The sequence below is a fragment of the Callithrix jacchus genome, chromosome 18 (genome assembly GCF_049354715.1).
Source record: "Callithrix jacchus isolate 240 chromosome 18, calJac240_pri, whole genome shotgun sequence".
Classification (NCBI taxonomy): Eukaryota; Metazoa; Chordata; class Mammalia; order Primates; family Cebidae; genus Callithrix; species Callithrix jacchus.
The window spans coordinates 15,240,062-15,261,710 of NC_133519.1; the positions used below are offsets into that span (position 1 = coordinate 15,240,062).

General features: G+C 53.6%; 1 protein-coding gene across 6 annotated transcripts in view; it reads right to left on the bottom strand.

Moving 5' to 3' along the window:
- KCNN3 (potassium calcium-activated channel subfamily N member 3) overlaps window positions 1–21,649 on the bottom strand; it is a 176,836-nt gene that overhangs the window by 134,187 nt on the left and 21,000 nt on the right. The window contains exon 1 of one of the 6 annotated variants that reach the window (XM_035280239.3): window positions 21,135–21,217. The exons of the other annotated variants lie outside the window; for them this stretch is intronic. The gene's annotated coding sequence lies outside the window, so the exon portion shown is untranslated. Of the gene's footprint in view, window positions 1–21,134; window positions 21,218–21,649 lie in introns of those variants that run through there. 6 annotated transcript variants of the gene reach the window in all.

The window sequence follows — 21,649 nt, forward strand, 5'->3', positions numbered from 1 at the left end:
CAAGAGCTCCCAGGAGCTCAGCCCAAGGACTGCCTCTGCACCACCATCGCCCTGTCACCTTAACATCCCATCCTCTCCCTCTTGGACACTCTCCCTGGCCTCTCAGTCCTGCCCACAGTGCAAGGTCAAGGAACAGGCCAAGGGTCAGGTCACAGGGCCCTGGAGAACACGTCAGGCTGGGACAGCCAGGAATGGGCAGGAAGCCCGGGCTGAGAAAGCAGCCCTACAGGTGGCTGTGGCTCCTTTGCACTGAAGTGACCAGCCCTCTCCATGGCAAAGCTCAAGCCTGGATGCTAAAGGCCAAGCTCCAGGAACCTTTCCTGCCTGCCTGAGCCCACTGTGTGAATGAGGACGTCTTGACCGTAGGTCCCAGGGGCTGGAGATGAGGCTAAACCTCACTGCCACCTTTTCTCCAGCCCAGTCATCTTCTTCCATGAAGCTTCTGTTCTGGGCCCACTCCCCAACTCCACAGCCAGAAGATGCTTGAGGTGGATCCGCAGTGGGTGGAAAGCTGAGACAGGACCATCCACACTCTCCCAGGAGCCAGCCAGGCATCATGAGCCAGCTGACCCATGTCAGGAAGGGGGAGTCTGACTTAGACCCGAGAGCAGGTGGCTCCTCCGAGCCCTGTCCTCCATCCTCCTGTGCCCTCCTCAGCCCCCTCCCTGAGCTGGGTCCGTATACCCATCATCCAAGCTGGGAGCCATGACCTGCTTTAATACTACACAGGGTAACCTCAGCACCAGGAACCCTGCTAGCCTGCCCTGGGCCCCATACCCTTCCTGAGGCTGCCCATGCCTGGTGTCCCCCTTCAGCACTGCCCAGCTGGGGTGACCAGAGCACCTGTCACCATCTGATCCCCTTTTCCCATTGATGTTGTTCTCTCATCCCCACCAGAATGTCAGCCCCAGAGGGTGGGGGATTTTTACATTGCATTTGTTCCCCCTACATCCCCGTGCCTAGAACACTGCCTGGCACAGAGTAGGCCAATAAGTATTAGTTGAACATTGAATATTTGAATGAAGGGAGCAGCATTTTTGAGAGCTGTCTGAAGAGAGGTGATGAAAAGAACCACTAACATTTATTACTCCCCACCCGCCAGGCACTGCGCTCACGTCGTTAGGTCCTCAGAACAACCCGTGGCCCCATTCTAGAGCTGAGGGATCTGAGGCCTGGAGAGGATCGCATTCCCACTGTCCCTGGTGAGGAAGAGGTGGGGGCTAGATTCGAATCTGTGCTCTCACCCCCGATCCGGAGCGAACCTCATGAAGACGGAATGGCAATTGTCAGGGCATCCCCCTTGCAGGCCCTGCGCTCACCAGTCCCACCTGCTCCCTGAAGAGCCCGTAGTGTGTGGCTTTAGTGGTGTGGCAGACGGTGAGCACACTGAGGTCAGGGCTCCGGGTCTGCACCGTCTCCGCAGACTGGGCCTGGCATGGGGAGATGAGGCAGAAAACGCTCGTGGAGTGAAGGATGCCAGGGGTCTCAACACAAAACTCATAAAGTCAAGTCGCCCTGGGGCATTTCCCTGGATCTCTACATTGTCACTCCCAGAAGGAGATGGAACCTGATGTCTGAGGGACATCATGCAGTTAGTAACAAGGGCGTTCGGATCAGAGCAGAGGGTGGCCTGGTAATGTTCAGTGAAGCCAGCATGATGACCAGGACACCAATTAAGAGAAAATGATCCTCCCCAGATCCTGGCTCTCCTGCTGTGCAATGCCCCAAGGAAGGAAGAAAAAGGTCATTTAGGAGACCACGCTCCCAAAATATCAAGTCAGACGGGTCACCCCTTCAGGCCACAAACATAATTCCAATTAAGGAGATGGTTTCCTTTATAAGGTCTGGGCAGAAGGGAACTGGCATATCATGAATTCTCTACTGCATGCTTGCTTGTAATTTATTTTCCTGCCCCACTTAGAATATTGGCGAAGATTCATGCAATTCAATCAAAGTTTTTATTACATGCTCGTCATGTGCCAGGCACTGTGCTGAGCGCGGGAGGTGGGAACACGCATGATGATGCCTTTTTAAAGGCAGTTTGGTCCTTGCTGCTCCTGAAGTAGCCAAAAGCTGGCCCACCTAGGATTCTTACAGCCGCAAAGCAGGTACCTAACAAATGTGTGTTGGGTAAATGAATAAGCAATGGTAAATACAGACTTAAACCTTGGAGCTCCATGCAGAGGTAGAATGGAAGCAGAAGCATTTGTAACTGCCCACCCTACAGGGAGTCTGGAGGTGGGCTGGAAACCCATCAGGTCATTGGAAAACGGGGGGGCTTGGCACCACCCCAGAACAATTAAATCGGAATCTCTGCAAGTGAGGTCTCGGCACTAACTTTTAAAAGAAGAGCTCAGTGATTCTAATGTGCGGGCCAGAAATGAGAATTGCTGCTCTGGGGCACAAAGAAAGGAGGCTGGGGCTGTCATCACAGCCCTGCGACACCGTGAAACAGTCATCACAGAAGCAGTGGAGCCCCGAAGCCATCTAGTTCAGTGCTCCATGAGTCTCCTCTCTCAGATTTCTGGCACGTGGTCATCCAGTCTCTGCTTGATTATCTCCGGGGACTGGAAACTCACTCCTCTTAATGTAGCCTCTTAATGAGAGACTCTATTTTGGATGGCTGTTTTTCAAAGATCTGCCTGTAGTGCTTGGTCCCGATAAAACATATGCCTCTGTGAAGTCCTGCTCTCACTTTGGCTTCATTGTTCTATGTCAATGTCCTTGACAAGGGATCCTCTCCCTGGGACACACGCTCATTAAAGTCCAGAGCACCAGGAGATCAGCTAGTTCCCCAACCCTCATTCTCCATGAGGACACTGAGGCCATCTTCCCCCATCATACAGCATCCTGTGTTGGAGCCCAGGTTTGGGGCTCCCGGCCTATGTTCACAGAGGCAGGCAGCCCCACCCACCCTGCTTTTCCTACTAATGGAAATGTAACAACCAGCCCCTGAATTCATCTGTTCTCCGAAAGCCTGTATCCCTATCCTGGAAGTCACCTCCAAGCCTGTCACCTAGTCACTATTTCCTTCTCTGATAAAAAATGGGCTCCCGATTAGCTTTTAGCCTCCTCTGCTTGTGGGATGCGAGTGCTCTTGGCCAGGTAGCAATTACATTACTCCTGTGGTGTCAAGAAGTCCCTGCAGCCCCCTCCGGCTTTGATAAATGTGTACCTGCCACGATGCATCAGGGTTCTGAAGGTCCTGACACTATACCTTTATCTCAGGAGAACTGCATAGCATACTGAAGGTCTCCAGGCCCAGCCTCCAAATCCATCCCGGCATCCGGGGGCTACAGAGTTACAGTGAAACACCCTCCCAGCGCCTCCCAGAATGCCGCTCAATTTGCTAGCACCATGAGGGGCTCACCTGGCAAATATTTACTGCTCCACCTGCCAAGGCCCTGGCGCCCATATTTCCTCCCGATTGCAGGAACCCCCATTTCCTTACATGTTCTAGAATATTTGAAACAAATAAATGTGCTTTCTGGATGGCTTGCTTTGAAGTAGTTTTGTTTTCTCTTAGTAAAACCTATCTGGCCCCCAAACGAATAAAACAGCAGGAAATCACTTTGCTCTGCAGGAAGCTGTGGGCTCCCTGCTAGACTAGGTTGCTGACTAGAAACAAACCAGCCTAGTGGGGCTTGTCCCAGGCCTGGGCTTCCCTCTCCCCATCCTGCCCCAACCATCCACCTACGAGACACACAACAGAGTCCCAGATGCTCCATAGGAGCTGTGGCTGCATTCATTTTCAGATATTATCACCGGAAATAATGTTGATCGGCATCACCTGATAGCCACAGAGACTTATGTGGGTTTTAAACACACAAAGCAAGGCCTACAGACGACTTCCCACCCTGGGTTTCTCCGCCTTATCACCCCCCAATTGCCCTCCTCCCTCCAGCCCTGGCCTCTGTCTGCACCAGAGGCTGCTGCAACACTAGGGCTCACCTGAACCTTCCAACCTTGTCAGAGAATTCCAAAACCACCACTCCCAACCTGAGCCTCAGAGGCAAACCCATTTCCATCCCCACACTGGGCAAAATCATCCCCCAACCCTGGCAATGTTTGGGCCAAATGACAATTTTTAAGACACCCAGAAATCACATATGGTGAGAAAAACAACCGCCTGCAGGCTCCACAGACATCTCTGGAGGCTGCTCTGGAGTTTCCCAGATAAAGAACAGCCTCGTCCGTATTTCCCAGCCATGCTTCCAGGCTTCCCGGAGCTGCCAGCGCTCCGAGGGCAGCATCACCCTCCTTCCACTTCCACACCCACGGTCTTGCCAACAAACGTGAGACGGTGAGTCCTCCACCCAATACTCGCCTTAGCTGGAAGAGGCTTCCAAGCCATTAAGTCTGACTCCCCCATTCTACAAGCAAGCAAATTAAGGCCCAGAGAGGGGCTCTGGCTTACCCAAGGCCACACACTGGTAACAGAAAGGGCCGATAAGGCCCTAAGCCTTCCAAGGTTGGGGCTGGTGTTCTGCGGCGTCCTCGCTGTGCCCATCCTCCAGTTTGAACGCTGCCTGAAACGGACAGGCCCTGTCTTAGTCCTCCCTTCACCCCTCTGCAGCTACTCAATTCAGGTTTGGGGAGTGAACGTTTCCTCCATGCCTCCTTCAAGGACAAATCAAGAGAAATAATAATTACCTACCCCAGGTTCTCTATCTCCTCTTGGCTTAACAATAAAAAAGCTTAAACATAAATAAAGGGAAATGGTCTGGAAAAATCACCAGTTGGCATGGAACTATTGGCATTTCAGTGCTGCATACGTGGTAGAAATGCTGTTTTTCAGAAACGGCACAGCCGTGAGTTTCTAACCATTTGGCACAGGTTTTTCAATTGTTTGGATGTGATGGACGATGTTGATAGAAGTGGTGGGGACCAAAAATGGGCTATTAATAGACCGAACGTGGTACTTTTACAATTCTCTCTCACTAGCTCTCTGGCACTGAACAGTTGCCAACCTGACTACCTTTTACCTTGAGGTGCCATGAATTCCAGCAATGGGGCACCACACAAGCCCCACTGCCTGCCGGCACCCAAGCTGCCCATAAGATAGCAGAGAGGGAGGCCAGAAGCCACACACCAACATGGGCCGCCATGATGAGGTTGGAAGGCTTAGGTGGGGCCCTAGTGTTGCAGCAGCCTCTGGTGCAGACAGAGACAGGGGTAGAGGGAGGAAAGGGGGAAGGCCAACTGGAGAGGTGTCAAGGCTGAGAGACCCAGGGTGAGAAGTCACCTGTAGGCCTTGCTTCGTGTCTTTAAAACCCACATACTGGCCGGGCATGGGCCTGTAATCCCAGCACTTTAGGAGGCCAAGGCAGGTGGATCACCAGGTCCAGAGTTCAAGACCAGCCGGGCCAAGACGGTGAAACCCCGTCTCTACTAAAATCCAAAAATTAGCCAGGTGTGGTGGCACGCACCTGTAATCCCAGCTACTTGGGAGGCTGAGGCAGAGAATTGCTTAAAAACCCGGGAGGTGGAGGTTGTAGTGAGCTGAGATCGCACCACTGCACTCTAACCAGGGCGACAGACTGAGACTCCATCTCAAATAAAAATAAAAATTAAAAATAAATAAAACCCACGTACTTCTCTGTGGCTATGTACAGACCTGCACAAGACTTCAAGGAAATTGCAAGATGCAAGGACTCCTTGTGTGTTGGCCTCTCCCGCATGGGGCATGCAGTAGAGTCAACTGAGCAGTCCAACCATGGTCTAGGGGGCTCAGGGAATCTCCAATTCCTCCATGTGTTTATTTCCGCTATTTCTTTCTCCAAAAATGTGAGACAGCCCCATCTCAAGGCAGGAGCTCATTCCACCCTAACTGGCTCAAGTTAGAGTCATTTCAAGGCAGAAGGATCTCCGTGGTTCCCCTGCAGGTGCTGCCTCTAGGAACGCTCCTCGGATTCAAACTCTACAAGGACCAACTGAGTACCTGAGTATATGACGGGCTCTGAGTCTACCCATCCATCTGTGTATAAGATCCCACTTAATTCTCACAGAAAGGAATTGTCCCCACTTGACAAATGCGAAGACTGAAGCACGGCGTGATTATACAAGTGGAAGAGCCAGGCTTGAAACACACGGCTTCTGATTCCAGGCCCAGGATCGGCGAGGACTGCGGTACGTCCCCGCTGAGACCTATGCCCTGAGCTCTTCATGGAGGGGGTGCTTGTTCCTGCTCCACTGAGGCCAGATTCGCTACTCAGCTGCATCTGTTTCCACCTCCACAGAGCTCCTGGAGGCCAGCTGTCCTCCACCTGCACGGGGTCGGCCACTGAGGAAGCCAGGCCAAAGACTACAGCTGGACCATTTGACACCGTCACCATCTTTAACATCTATTCAATGAAACTAAAAATCCTCTTCCTTCCAGGGTTGCTGTGAGGAAGGGCAGTTAACGAATGTGACAATACTCTCCCAGTAGAGGGTTCCCAGGGGCTTAAACAGCCTACGCTTAGGGTGGCGATACATTTGGGTTTACCCAGGAGAGTCCAGTGTGTGCCTGTTATCTGGCAAAATTATTATTATGAATGGTGATCACTAATAATCTCGAAAGTGATCATTAATAATATCGATCATTAATAATTCCCAGTTTAGACAAGGAATCATATGATCATCCTATATGTGTAGTATTTGCTGCCACAGGGTCTGAGAGAACTGGGGCTCTCTTCCTGCCCTCTGTCCCCATGCCTTCCAGCTTCCACACCCACTCTGTGTAGCAGGAGGGGTGGGGTACAGGGTGTCCATTAGCAGACACTTTGCCAGGCTCATGGGCAGGCATCATCTGCTAGATCAAAGCAATTATTAGTAGACACTATTCTTAGCAAGGTGGTGTCACAGTGCCTGGATTAATTGCAGTTAATTATAAGCCACTACTTTAAGGTTTATTTCATCAATTATGGACAATCACAGCCATGTGTCTAGCTTGCTTTAACCCTTGGGGACTTGAATTTCTCAGCACAGAGAAGGCTGTAATATCAGAACATATTTGCTACTGAGTCACTGTGTCCTGGATGTCAGTTTCGGGCTTTCCTGTTTACAAAGCATTTTCTTGCACGGTTTCCTATTTGACATTGGGAGGTAGAAAGAGCCACTCCTAACCCACAGATGGAAAAACCAAGGCTCAGAGGATTTCAGCAATTACCCAAGGTCACACAGTTAGGAAACCCCACTCTTCCAACATCGGGTTGCCGAAACCTTTCCAAGTCATCTGTGTGGACTGATGAGTATGACCTGCATGAGAGCTCTTTCAAATGGGATCCCCTGGCATCAGTGTCTGACAGCCCCATGGCCAGGCCAGGGGCCACAATCTGAGGGCATCTGGGTCAGGCTTGCCCAGGAGTGGCAAAGACACCCAACGAATGTCTGCCAGGCAAAGTAGCCTCTACCCTGAGCATTTCAAGTGGCCCTACTCTCAAAAAGAAAAAAACTTAAGAGACTCCAGTAAGAGTGTCTGCGCCAGAAAAATATGCAAACAAGGACACGCAGCACCTTCCTTGAGTGTTGAGCAGCCGGAAGAGCAGCCAGAAGGCACCTCGTACAAGTGAGGAGACAGCAGGACTCCCACAGTCGCCCTGGGTCCCTCTCACTGTTGTGATAGGAGGAGCTGGAGGAGCACCCCATCTGATATTCAACCACCCTTCATTGGGGCTCCTGGCCCCATCTACCTGGCCCTGCACCAGTTCTAGAATCTATCTCAGAGCTCCCCTAGTCCAAAGCCCCAAGCAGGAAATGCCCCATCTCTGACTCCACTTGCCAGGGCAGAGCTGAGCGGGGACGCCAGCCTCCCCTCCTGTAAGTTCTTGCTTACGACAGCTGGGAACTGGGACGCTGTCTGGAGCGTTTCTTTCACGGGAAAGTTTGCTGCGTCTTTTCTTCCATCCCTTTTTCTTTCCACCCTCATCTCACTCTCCTCACCCACATTTCTTCCCTCTTGCACTATTTCTGTTTTCTGGGACCAGGCTTTCAGCTAAAGGGGCTAGGTCTGAACAAAACTCGAAATTCAGCTGGAGCCTGAGAGCCGCTGCCCCTGGGCTCCCTCTGAGTGGCCCCTCCCAACTCGGGGCTGCTTCGCAGCAGAGTCTGGGTCCTTTCTGTCTCTCTGCTCCATCACGTCACACAGGACTTGGCACATAGTAGGCACTCAATAAACACTTGATGAGTCAAATGAATGGATGCTGTCCCATGGCCTATTCCCAAGAAGAGGAAATCTAGAAAAATCACTTCCCAGCAGCCCCATCATCCAAGTGGGGAATGACACTGCCACTTAGGGGGAGAACTCCGGCACTTTTCGTTCCTCATGCTGCTAAACAGATACCTATTTGTTTAGAACCCATTGTTTAAGCCTTTTGAGATGGAGTCAGGCTGGAGTGCAATGGCACAATCTTGGCTCACTGCAACCTCCACTTCCATGGTTCAAGCGATTCCCCTGACTTAGCCTCCTGAGTAGCTGGGACTACAGGTGTGCACCACCACACCCGGCTAATTTTTTTTTTTTTTTGACATTTTAATAGAGACGGGGTTTCATCATGTTGGCCAGGATGGTCTCGATCTCCTGACCTTATGATCTGCCTGCCTCAGCTTCCAGAAGTGCTGGGATTATAGGCGTGAGCCACTGCACCTGGCTTGTTTAAGCCTTTAAATGTAACAGCTGTGATCAAAGACCTAGGAAAACAGCCAATCCAGCCAACCCCTCCTCCCCGTTCCTCACCCTGGAAGAGCTCTGGGCCCAGGAGCACAGAAGCTCGGAAGGCAGCAGAGCAAATGATGCTTATGGGGGAAAACCTGGCTTTCCACCCACAGCTGTTTCAAGGCATCTTGCAGAAGTAGCTCTGGGGGTCCCAGGTCAGGAAGAGCCAGTCTAGGGCTCCCAGCCATACACTGCTGATGACGACACGGAGCTGTCAAAGCTCGGGTCAGAGCAAAGGAAAAAGCTCGCACTGGCCAAATACGCAGACACCTCTCCTCACAGATGTCACGGGCTAGCAGGTGGCAACCTCGAAGCAGCTGCCTCCTGTCACGTGGGGGCCAGCTGGATGGGGGCTTTGGTCCAAGGGGGTGAACTGTCTCACTGAAGAGGCACAGCTGGGCCCAGGGCTATGTGCTATGGGGAGCCAGGTGTGCTGAGGTCAGAGGGGGAGGAAGGCGCTCCTGCAGGGCTGGAAGAGGAGAGGCCAGGCAGGCCGTGAGCCATGAGGGCAGAGTACACATTTCCTGGAGGACTCACCCCTCTCCCTCCAGCTGCCACCAGCTGCTGACCACGGCGGGGACAGCCAGATGACAGGGGTCAGGCGGCCAGAGGTGGTTGGACAAGTACAGAACAGAGGGCATGGGGGCCAAACAGGAAGGGGGCACAGACGTGGAGAATGTCAGGACCAAGACAGACCTTAGAGTCTTCACATCTTACCGCCAGGACGCAGAGGCCTCCCCTTGGCCAAAGTCACCCACTGCTAGGCCCAGATCTAGAATCTAGAGCCAGAGTCTAGCTCCCTCCCCGACTCTGGGGCTCCTTCTCCTATACAATGTCAACTCCATAGCAAGTAATTTCAGACACAAATCCTGCCATCCTACTCCTTAAATCCCTTCTGTGCTCCCCACAGCCTGTGGGATAAAGGCAGATCCCCTAAGCAAGGCAGGATCTGCCCCCGCCTGCCTCTCCAGCCCCGTATCTCATACTCACACCATGAAGTCCAGCCACACCGAGTTATTCACACTCCTTCAAAACGCACTAAGTTTTCGCTTCCCTCAACCTTTGCACATGCTGGGCCAGGAACGACCTCCCTGCCAGCTGGAGGGGCTCAAGGGATGTGCCACCTGAGAGCAAGAGCCGAGCAGGGGTCTGAGCCCAGCGACCCTCATTGGGGAGCACTCTTGGTGCCTGGGCCAGCCCTTGGTCAGGCAGGTGTGGATCGTCCACCCTTCGTCAGGCAGGTGTGGATTATCAGCCACCCTTTGTCAGGCAGGTGTAGGTCGTCCACTCTTCATCAGGCAGGTGTGGATTATCATCCACTCTTCGTCAGGCAGGTGTGGATTATCCACTCTGTGGCTTGCCCGTGGTGTCCTTTCCAAACCCAGGTCACGTTATCTCTGCTCTCTCCCACCCCACCCTCCAGAGCTGCCTCCGCCTCTGCGCTTCCTCCGCCCTGTCCCTTCAGGCCTCTTCAGGAGACAATTCTAAGTGCGTTGAGCATCTGCTCACCAGGCTGTGAGCTCTTTGAGTGTGGGAACCAAGTCTTTGTCATCTTTCTGCTTCTCCCCCACCCCCAGCACCTCGCATAGTGCCTGGAATGTGAGAAAAACCCCATTAATGTTTGTGGAATTAATTACCAAATTAAGGAGTGAATGAATCCCGGGCAGCTTTGACAGCACCTTGTTCCGCCTGAAGCTGCTCTCCCTACAGGAGGGCCAGTGCCAGCTAAGACATCTCTAACCTCCCGTCTGCCTTTTCTCCCCCGCCCCTCCCTCCATCCCTCCCCATGTTGGAGGGCTGTTAGGTCACTCCCTGGGAAAAACAGCTCCATGGGAGATACGAGGGACCCACATAACACCTCAGGTCGCTGTGCAGTGATGGCAAAGCAGCCAAGCCGGTGACTGAGTTCCCCGATCCAGGAAATGAGCGCATAACCATGTGCCCACCACCGAGTGACCCGCAGTCCGCAGCCCTCAGGGAGCAGGGTGTAGTGGTGCCGCCTCCACCCCCATCGCCCTCCAAGGCTCTGGGTACCCACACCAGAAGGGGAACAGATCCCATAGCCCAAAGGAGCACTGAGCCTCCAGGAGACCCTCTGGGGGCTCTCAGTAACGTGACCATAGAGACCATCTGTCTTCCAAATTGTCTTCCAAAGGTGTGACACCTGGTTTACATCCCCTGAGCACCACCAGCTGGTAGGGAGGAAAGGTTGCCATGCAGTGGGACAGGAGCAGGGACGAACATGACCTGGGTTTGGAAAAGATACCACTGGCAATTCACAAAGTGGATGATCCACACCTGCCTGACGAAGGGTGGACGATCCACACCTGCCTGACAAAGGGCTGGCGCAGGCACAGAGAGTGCGCATAAGGAGGGTGGCTGGGCTCAGACCCCCCTCAGCTCTCACTCGACAAGGCTGAGGACTCTCTGCCACTCACCTGGGGCAGACTCAGCCACCGAGCACCTGAGCCTTTCCAAAGTAGTCCTCGGCCACCCCCAAGAGCCCTTCTGGGGGCCCCGGCCACTGGTGGAAGTGTTTTCAGTGATGGAGCGAGCACAGAGACAGACGGGACAAGATGCTGGAAGTCAAATACCAGAGCTACTTCTCAGAGCTACAAATGGCTCTCTGAGGACACCCCAGCTACTAGCTCCTTGCCAGGGGCAGGGTGGGCAGAGAAGCCTGCAGGGCAGGGGCTAGGTCACAGAGCTGGGGGTGGGGGGGGCACAGGGAGTCAGGGATTTCTAAGACTCAGCCTGGGCACCTAGCAGGAAAGGCACTGGAAATTGTACTTAACTCCATTTGGTTTGTCTATTTGTCTCTTGCAATTTATCTAGTATTTCCTAAAAGGTCACCAGGCGGTGATTTCAATATTGTAAAATTTGTAGAGATGCTCTAAAAGAAATGTACACATTTCACAGGTTTACACTGGCTTAAAAGCAATATATTTTATTAAAAGTGTCTATTCTAAGTGCACTTTGGATAGGATTCGGCGACTGATTGGTTGGAGATCCAAAAGGCCTTGTGCTATTAAAAGATCCACTGTGTTTTCGGGGTGGTAAAAAGAAACAAAAATCAAAGACATTTGCAAAGGTATGGTTGGTGGATGGAGGGAAAAGTGGCGTGTGAGATCACAGAATCCTCTGTCAGCTTACAGTCCCCGGAGCAGGGAGCTGGGAAAGAAAGATGCTGATGAGAAGCAGAGCCAGGCTTCCTGCGAAGACTTCCATGTCCCAAAGTCTCACAGGCCCCAGCTCTTTCCTGTCACTGCTCCTCATTAGCTAAAACCAATCCTTGACATTCAAAGGAAAACAAACAGGCAGAATTGCCTGTGGAGACAGAGTCCCCATCACGGGACAAAACAGCTCCTCCACGCAGGCACCTTTTCCCTCAGTCCCCGTCAGCATTCTCAATTCCTTTCCAAACAGCAGAGCCATTTCCTTCCTGTCAGCCAGTGATGCACGACTTCCTGTCAGGACAGCTGAGGAACCCGGGGAAATGTGTCTTCCCTCACAGCCTCTGCTCATGTTTGCAGGGCCTCAGACAGTACCAAGGAACAGAGTTGAGAGCTTCAAAGCAGCAGCCCCTCCCATGCCTCTGCCCCCACCAACACCCTCCCCGGACCCCCCCAAGTCAGGCCGCCGAATCCAGACTGTGAGCACCGCACCTCAGCATCTGAGGCCTCTGTCTCCCAGAAGCCTTTGTGGGAACCAGCATTTCCATCCCCCAAGCCACCAACCAGGTGGAGATCAGTGGGAGTCCTGGCCCTGTGCGGTCAAGCCCGGGGGAGCGGGGGGATCCAGCACCCCCTCAGCGTAATCAGGACCTCGGGGCCTGTCAGAAACACTAAGGCCTGCCCTAGGACCGCAGAGAGGGTGAGGACGAGGGAGGGGATTTTTCTGGGTAAAGACAGGCAGCCAACAGCCCCTTCAGGGTCAGCACTCAAGGCAAACCCACTGTGGTATAAAAATCAAAACCTCGGCTGGGTGCAGTGGCTCACGCCTGTAATCCCATTTCTTTAGGAGGCCGAGGCAGGCGGATCACCTGAGGTCAGGAGTTAGAGACCAGCCTGACCAACATGGAGAAACCCCGTCTCTACTAAAAATACAAAATTAGCTGGGCATGGTGGCTAATGCCTGTAATCCCAGCTACTTGGGAGGCTGAGGCAGGAGAATCACTTGAACCCAGGAGGCAGAGGTTGCCGTGAGCCAAGATTGTATCATTGCACTCCAGCCTGGGCAACAAAAGCAAAACTCCATTTCCAAAAAAAAAAAAAAAAAAGCCTCCGTCCCACAGGCCCCACATTAAATGGAGTGAGAGGCAGGGAGATGAACACTGAAATAATCACCTCATTTAGTGAGTGCTCTCCATACGCCTGCATTCTTCCTTTCACCCCAACAAACCCTGGGATGGTGGTTCCCAAACTTTGCTGCACGTTAGTATTGCCCAGGGAGCTTTTTAAAATCCCTATACCCAGCTTGCACCTCAGAGCAGTGGCATCAAGTCAGAAGCTGGGAGCCAGGCATCGGCATTTTTTAAAGATCCCAAGGAATTCCAAAATGTAGCCAAGTCTGGGGACCCCTGAGCAAGGCACTATTCACATCTGTTTTATTAATAAGGAGATTGAGGGCAGGCGCGGTGGCTCACACCTGTAATCCCAACACTTTGGGAGGCCAAGGCAGGGGGATCACGAGGTCAGAAGTTCGAGATCAGCCTGGCCAACATGGTGAAACCCTGTCTCTACTAAAAACTACAAAAATTAGCCGGGTGCGGTGGCAGGTGCCTGTAATCCCAGCTACTCGGGAGGCTGAGGCAGGAGAATCGCTTGAACATGGGTGGCAGAGGTTGTAGTGAGCGGAGATTGCGCCATTGCACTCCAGCCTGGGTGAAAGAGTGAGACTCCATCTCAAAAAATAATAATTTTTAAAATAAGGAGATTTAAGTCACTTGCCTAAAGCCACATAGCTCCTAAGCAATAGAGTTAGGCTTCTGGTTCACACTTGTTATTCCATCACGGACCGCCCCCCTCCAAACTTTCTGCAGAAAGTTGTTCAGCTCTATCTGCCAGGTACTGTCTCCCTACTACACCTCCAGCCCCGAAGGAGAGCACCTCTAGGCACCTTGGCTTGCTAGCAGGAGCAAGGATGAGATGAGAGCTGCAGGGCTTGGGCAGGGCTGGGGCGAGCGGGTGAGTGTGCTCGGAGGGGCTGGCGGGAGGTCACGGGATTGGCAGGTTCTGCCCCTTCCTCATCTGACAATGCCATTTAAGTTCTCTCTAGAACAAAGCCTTGGCCTGGTCTAAGAGGATAGCCAGGTGTGAGGGAAATGTGAGCAAGAGCGTAGCCACGTGGGTGAGCGAGGGCAAGGCAGAGGTGGTGAGGATGGCACACAGCCTGGAGAGGGCAGAGCCCAGGGTGAAGGGTGAGGGAGACCCCCTGGAGTGCTCCAGCCCAGAAGCCTGGGGGCTGATCCACTTCTTACTGGCGGTGTGACTTGCAGCAAACCACTTCCAGTCTCTGGGGCTCAGGTCCCCTCTCTGCACTGCAACGGGGTGGGACAACATGGTCCAGCGGGTCCTCCCGCCCTGGCCTCCACTGTGCCCATGACGGCACCCTTTTTGGGGGTGAGCAGGCCCGGATGTGGGAACAGCTGTGGCCGCATCCCAGGCAGGCAGGATCCACACACAGTTCAGGCTCCCACAGAGCCCCGGCTCTCAGAGCTGTCTGGCCAAGACAGGGAGGCCAGTGCACTTGCTGAGCAGACGAGCCGAGGAGAAGGGTCCCAGGGCACCCCATACTTGACCTTCCTACATGTCCCAGCCATGACCTCCTGAGCTCCACATCACCTGGTCACACCCCAAAAGTGGGGCAGAAGGGGACTCTAGGCATCAGGGATTTAAAGGCCCTATCCCTCACCGCAGCCCACTGACATGCAGCCTCCCTGGCCACTTCCCCAAGAGCCAGACAGAATCTGGTTTCCCTCCTGTGGCTCATTCAGGGACCCCCCCTCCTCTGTGAGCTTTCCCCAGCCCTCCCTGACATAATCAAATGCTCGGTGCTACTTCTGTGCCTGGCTCCAACCTCTCCCCTTGCATATATTACACGACGCTGTGCCCACCATCTGTTTACACTGCTGTTACCATCAGGCCCTCAAGGGAAGAGTCCAGTTTGACTCAACAGAGGCAGCAAAGCATCATCATCTGGAGAAGGGGCTTTGGAGTCCGAAGACCTCACTTAGAGCCTCCCTTTGCCACCTCCTGGCCATGTTGACCAAACCTCAACTTACTCATCTATAAAATGGAACAGTAAGAGTAGTGACCTTACACAAAGTTGTCATACACATTACATGAGATGACACATGTAAACAAGTGGCTTAGTGCAGGACCTGACACTTATAGGAGCCTGATAAATGAGAGCTCTGAGTGCCTTTATGTGTCTGTGACACCTAGGACCTTGCACAAGCCCCAGCCCATAGGCCTGGGTGCTGAAGAAGTATGTTGAAATAAGCAGAACCCCAGCCTCTTTGTAGCCTTGACAGTTTATATGGTCCCTGCCCCTCCTACCCCCCAACCAGGGCTGACTCCTTGCATCCATCCACCCTGAAGAACAGCTACCCTCCCCAGAACAAGAGGCTGCCCCATACAGGTTCTAGACAAAAAAGCCAGCTGCCTGGCTCTCCACAGCTGGTTCCCAGCACCCCTTCAGGCTGAGTCCCCAGATCCCCAGGCTTCCAGGCAGCACCCACTGAGCTCAAGCCTCAAGTACCCTCAGGCCCAACCTCAACCATTGTCAAATCTTTTTTTTTTTTTTTAAATAGAGATGGGGTCTTGCTATGTTGCCTAGGCTGGTCTCAAACTCCCGGCCTCAATCAATTTCTCCCACCGCGGCCTCCCAAAGTGCAGGGATTACAGGTGTGAGCCCCTCATCAAATCTAAAGTCCCAAGATCAGCAAGTGTGAAGGGAGGCAGGGAAGGAAATGTAGGAGGCCCCTTACAGCAGAGGCTGAAACCTTTCAAAGCAACGGTGAGAAATGCCCAGAGAAAAAGCAGGTGGGGCAGGCGGGAAGTTCTCTCTGGGAGACATTCTCACCCTTGCTTCCCATAGAACCCGAGAAAAAGACACTTGGCAATAGTTACAATTCCAGACGGCACTTAACGAAGTCCAGTGCCTCAGCAAGACAGACGTTTGGAGAAATAATTACCCAGGGGACGCTCAGGGAAGGCTGTCTGTACATAGAGGGGCGGCTGTGAGATTTAATGAAGCTAGTTCCACACCAGACGCCAGCACAGGGCACCGTGCCCCTGCCTCGGTGACTGCCCTGAAAGTGGGAGGGGCGGCCACACAGCCAGGCCACCGAGGGCAGACACTGGACCTGCAGGGGAAGGCAAAGAATGCACCCTCGGGACCAGCAGGGGCTTGCAGAAGGGGACTCCTCCCGAGGGAGCAAATGAATGTCCCCCATTACACACAGATCTAGGCAGACGCCCTCACTCTCACTCCTTCCCCTCCCCAACCCTCCTCCAGCCCCTCCATTATGCAAATCAAGTGACTACACAGATTTGCATAATTCATGCATTATTAGTACGTGTTCTTGTCAGGCTTTTAGACTTTATAAAGCAAATTTTGCTACCTTTAATGGAGAGTAAGAGAAAAGGTTCTAAAGAGAGATTTTCTGTCCGTCTTTCATTAGACATAAAAACAGTCTCTAAACCTTAAGCCAGGGAGAGAGTCAGTGACAGAAAGAAGTGACTTACAGCTGGAAATGTGACCAAACACCTGGCTGACACTCGGCCGAGAGTGTAGCAAAGGCCTGGGTACCGGGCACCGCATCAGTCACACGTCCTGTCAACCACGCCTCTCAGGCACTCAGACCATGGAATGGGCCTCGGTGGGGCAGACCTTACTACTGGGAAGTCACTCCAGGTTCCTGGGAAACTCAGTAACAACAAAACCCCCACTCCGCATTTGTATTGCTTTTTATATTTTACAAAGGGCTCTGCTATCTTACTCCGTGCTCACAATACGCCCATCAGGTTGAAAAGGCAACATTTCTACCCTCGTTGTAGAAATAAGGAAACTGGGTGGTCTGTTGCAGTGGTTCACGCCTGTAATCCCAGCACTTTGGGAGGCCGAGGTGGGTAGATCACATGAGGTCAGGAGTTCGAGACCAGCCTGACCCACATAGTGAAACCCCGCCTCTACTAAAAACACAAAAATTAGCTGGGTGTGGTGGTGGGCGCCTGTAGTCCCAGCTACTTGGGAGGCTGAGATGGGAGGATGGCTTGAACCCAGGAGGTAGAGGCTTCAGTGAACTGAAATTGTGCCACTGCAGTCCAGCCTGGGTAACAAAGCCAGACCTTGTCTCAAAAAAAAAAAAAAAAAAAAGAGAGAGAGAAAACTGGGGCCACTCGCCTAAGATCAACCTAGGCTCTCTGTATGTTTTCCACTCCACCAGGGATGGCAAACACCTTGCCACACTTCCATCTCTCCTGCCCAGGATACACCTCACGAGTTCATCAGGGCACTCTTCCCACTGAGCTCAGCACCTCAGAATCCTTCTCAACACAGCCCTCCTGGCAGCTGGTACCAATTATTTCAACTTGACATGAAGATAAAACCTATTTGCTGTTCCTGCACTGTATCCTGCCAACTCCGCAGCATCCAGCCAACACTCTGACGGTGCCACCGGTTTCTGGGAAGTGCCTGTGGGCTAAGCTTAGCCTGGCTGCTCAGCCCCAGGGGCCCCAGGCAGCCACCATCGGCGGGCTCACTGGCTCCAAATGGAACCAGACACACCTGCCTGTGGGAGCAGATCAGGAAGAGTGACTCCTACACCCCCAGACGCAAGAGAAGACCCTGCTCATCTCACTGCAGGGGCCCCACTGCACAGGACCACTGAGGCCACCTGGACTAATGCACGCCTGCTTCAGATGCAGCAGGAGTCAAAGGTGTCTGCTTCTGCAAGGGACCCCAGCATTGCTGTATGGCTTGGGGTCCTGCAAGGGGTTCGGTCAGGGAAGGGGCCAAATGACCAGACCACCCCCCGAAACACACACGCACACACACACACACACACACACACACACTTCCCTAGGGCTGTGCCCCAGCTAGTCCCCAGGACACACCTCCTTCCTGTGTACACACATGGAGCCTCCTCCTCTAGACAGATCTTTCTGCATGGGCCCTTCCACAACCCTGTAAGGAAACTTGTTTAATAAATAATAGTAGTAAAAGCCTCAACATGCTAATCTTGATCTGCACACATATGCTTGTTGTCCAGGCTAGAGAAATGTGAATCCTGCCCTCCCCAACCCCCTATTAGCCCCCAAGCCTAGAGGGCAGCCCTGGCTCTTTTCCTACCCTTGTCAAGAGGCCATTCAGTCCCCTTTGGAAGATGGCAAGCAGCCTGCTGGTCCCAAAGAGAAGGGTGGCACACCACCCACACCAGCCAATACCAGCTGGTAGCAGCCACCCTGGCTGGGGGGTTTTCCTTCTGGAACCCATCAGCACTGGCTTCCTGCCAGGCCCAAGGGAGATGAAGTACACCCTCTTCCTGACCATGTCCAAAGGCCTAAAGGATGCCTCTCCCGGCCCGAGCCCACAGCAGTCACCACCACTCTCTTGCCTCACCCACACTTCACAGTGTGGCACCCTCCCCCTCCGGTCTCCTGAACCCCAAATCCACGCTGCCACTGCAATCATCAATGAGCTTATTCTCCAGATCATCTCTGGCTGCTTCTGCCAGCCCTCGATGAGCTCCTTCCTGACATTTACAGCCACCGGCTCCTTACTGGAGGACCATCAGACAGCAGCTAATACCAAAGGGGAGCCAGGAGCATCTGCCCTGAGAGGAGGAGTATTTTATCACTGACCTTGTTTCGAAGTGCCAGTACATGGTGATCACAAAAAGCAGACCGACTTTTTGTTGGTTTTATTTCTTTTTCTACAATCTCTACAGACAATGTGCCCCTCATTGTCTGCACCTGGAGCCAACTGCTCCCCCACCCCTTGGCACCCCACTGCCATTAGGTGTCTGCAACCAGTTTCCATGGGGCTGGGTCACATTTCAGGAGACAAAAGAGTAAAGGAACACACAAAACTAAGCAGAGACGGCGCTGGCTCCAGAATCGCCCCTTCTCTCTGTACCCCACAGTTGGGGTAATCAAGGCATTTGGGGACTGCCCTCTAGGGACTTACTGTACTTACTAGAGGAGGAACGAAGGTTTATTGAGCACTCTGCAGGCCCTGGTGCTGAGTACCAATCTAGACCCATCGCTATGCTGTGAGGTAGGCATTAGAGTGGCCCCCAAGGCCAACCTCCCATCGCCACCAGCCACACATGAATGTGACCAACGCAGGCACCTGACTCAGAATCTTCTGGTTAGTGGCAGAGCCAGGAGTAGAGCCAGGTCCACCTGACTCCCCACGCCCCTCCGGAGCCCTGGGCCCCTCCACAGGTCTGCCTCCCAAATCCTCTCTGCCCCCTGCCCTGCCTGCCCTCACTTGTTCACCAAGCATCTGCCAGGGGCCCTGTATGCCAGGCACGTGCTGCTGCTTTCACGAGTCTCATCTCCCGGAACCCTCCTCACTACCCCCACTGCCCACAAGGAGCCTGCGCATCTGTCCAGGCCACACCGAGAGGGAAGGGGCAGAGCCAGCATGCACATCAGGTCACTGGTCCCAGATCCAGGGCTCTTTCCTCTCTGGAGCCTGAGCTGGGCCGGCACCCAACTGGATCCCGGGGCAGAGGCCAGCCCGGCCAACACTGAGGGAGGCACCGAGGACCAGGGGGAGCCACCAATGACACAAGCAAGGCCAGCGGCTGGGCTAGCCATACTGACCCATGACCCCGCTCTCCCGATACCACACTGGGCCTGCAGGGAGGCTGGTGTTTTGAAAAGTTGACTCTGAGATAGATATTATAGAAAGGGTCGTTTATGTGAACCACATGATTAGAAGAACCTAGATTTCTTCTGAATGTCCTGTGATTTTCTCCAGCCCCTTAAAGCCAACACGCCTAAGATAGAATTCACCATTCTAACTGCTTCCCAGGCCTTTGACTCTTCAAAGGCAACGAGGTCTTGTCTCTCCCCACCCATCAAGTCAAGTCCAACATCACTTCTTGCCAATTAAAAACAGCGGCCATTTATTGAGCTCAGAGCCTGACACCTGCATGATTACACCTGTACAGGACTCTCACAGCCACCCTGTGGGCTCACTTTACAAACAGCAGACAGCGGAGTTCAGGGAGACCAGGCCACTCGCCCAGCTACACAGCCAGTCACTCCCCCAGCTCCGACACGAACCCGAGTAGCCGGCTCCAGCACGCTGCTGCTGTCCTCCATACCTACTCCTCCCAAAGCTCTGAAAACGAGCAGGAAGAGGGTGTATTCCACCTCCTTTGGGCCTGGCCAGAAGCCAACGCTGATGGGTTCCAGAAGGAGAGCCCCCCCACCAGCCAGAGTGGCTGGTGCCGGCTGGTGTGGGCACCGTGCCACCCTGTTCTCTGGGCCCAGCAGGCTGCCTGATGCTTGCTGCTTGTCATTCTCCAAGAAAAGGCTGGGCTTTGAGCAGAGCAGTGTGGTGAGTGGGCCACGGCAGTCACTGCGATCCTCACACACAACCCAGATATCCAGGGTGGAGAAACGTGAAGCCCGACATGCTGCGTGCCTCTCCAAATCTCCCCGCCCATATCTTCCCTTCCCACTGCCCCCAGCCTGGTTCAAGCCTTGATTCCTCCTTCTCTAGAACTATTGCAATGACACCGCTTCCAACTTCCTCTTTCTATATAACCCATATCCGTGCTGTGACCGGAGCACGCCACTGCCCTGCTCACATCCCTCCCGCTGTTCCCTGTGTCTTTAGACAGAAGTGGAAATTCATCAGCCTAGTTCGTAGATGCCCCGCTACTCCACGAGCTTCATGGCCGGGGGGCTCCATGTCCCCCTCCAATCTTCTCTTCCCAGCACTTTTGGGAAAACCTACCGCCCAGACCTCCCTAAGAACACCTGGCACTCTCCAACGTGGAGCCTCTGCTCAGAACGCATTCCCTTTTGCCTCATGACGCCCTACCTTCCTTCAAAACCCAGCTCAACCCCCACTTCTTCTAAGAAGCCTCCAGACATTAATATTCGCAGCAGGCTCTTAACGCCACGCGGTGCCTCTCCATCGCTCGTGCACAGTCTGCCTTGCCTCAGAGGTGTGGCAGCCTGGACACCCCCTCAACCTCACCCATCTCTGTAACCCCCAACATCCCCGGGGCCAGTGCCTGCCACAAAACGGGCATCCGTGAAAGTTTGCCGAGTAGAATGTCCTCTGAGCTTCAATATATAGGTGCGGGCCTTTCCCCGACAGCAAGCCCATCTTTCCCTGGGGCTAGTCCTGAGTTCAGAATAAACGTCTACTTCCCGAGGTGGCCACTGGGGAATCCTGGCCCACTCACCTCAAGAGGATTCTAGAGATGCCTGGGCTGGCACACTTAGCTGTTTCTCCCCCTGCCAGGAAATCTGCCACTCAACCAGCTCTGTCTCCCACTCACACAGCACAGAAATAATAGCCCTGCATTTCCCTGCAAATTCCATCTTCCCCAAATGGAGACTAGCTCCGCCTGTTCAAGGAAATAGACGGCAAGAAGCAAGATGGAGCAGGCCAGGGAGGGCAGCCCTGCGGCCTCGCAAGGGCTGACGGGGGTTCCCGGGCAATGCCCCCAAGGCCATCATTCAGTGCCGGACTAGAAAGCGGATTGGCCAGCTGCCTCCCTTTGCCAGCACATCACAGCTGACTAAGCATGTTTCCCATCCAGGCTCCCACTCGGTCCACACCACAGCCCCATCACAGTGTAGACACCACTGCCCTACTCGGGACGAGGTTTCCAAGGATGAAAAGGCATGGAGGCTAGAAACTAAGGGAAGCCTCCACTGAGAACTCCTGGAGTTCTAGGGCTGCTGACTCCTGGAC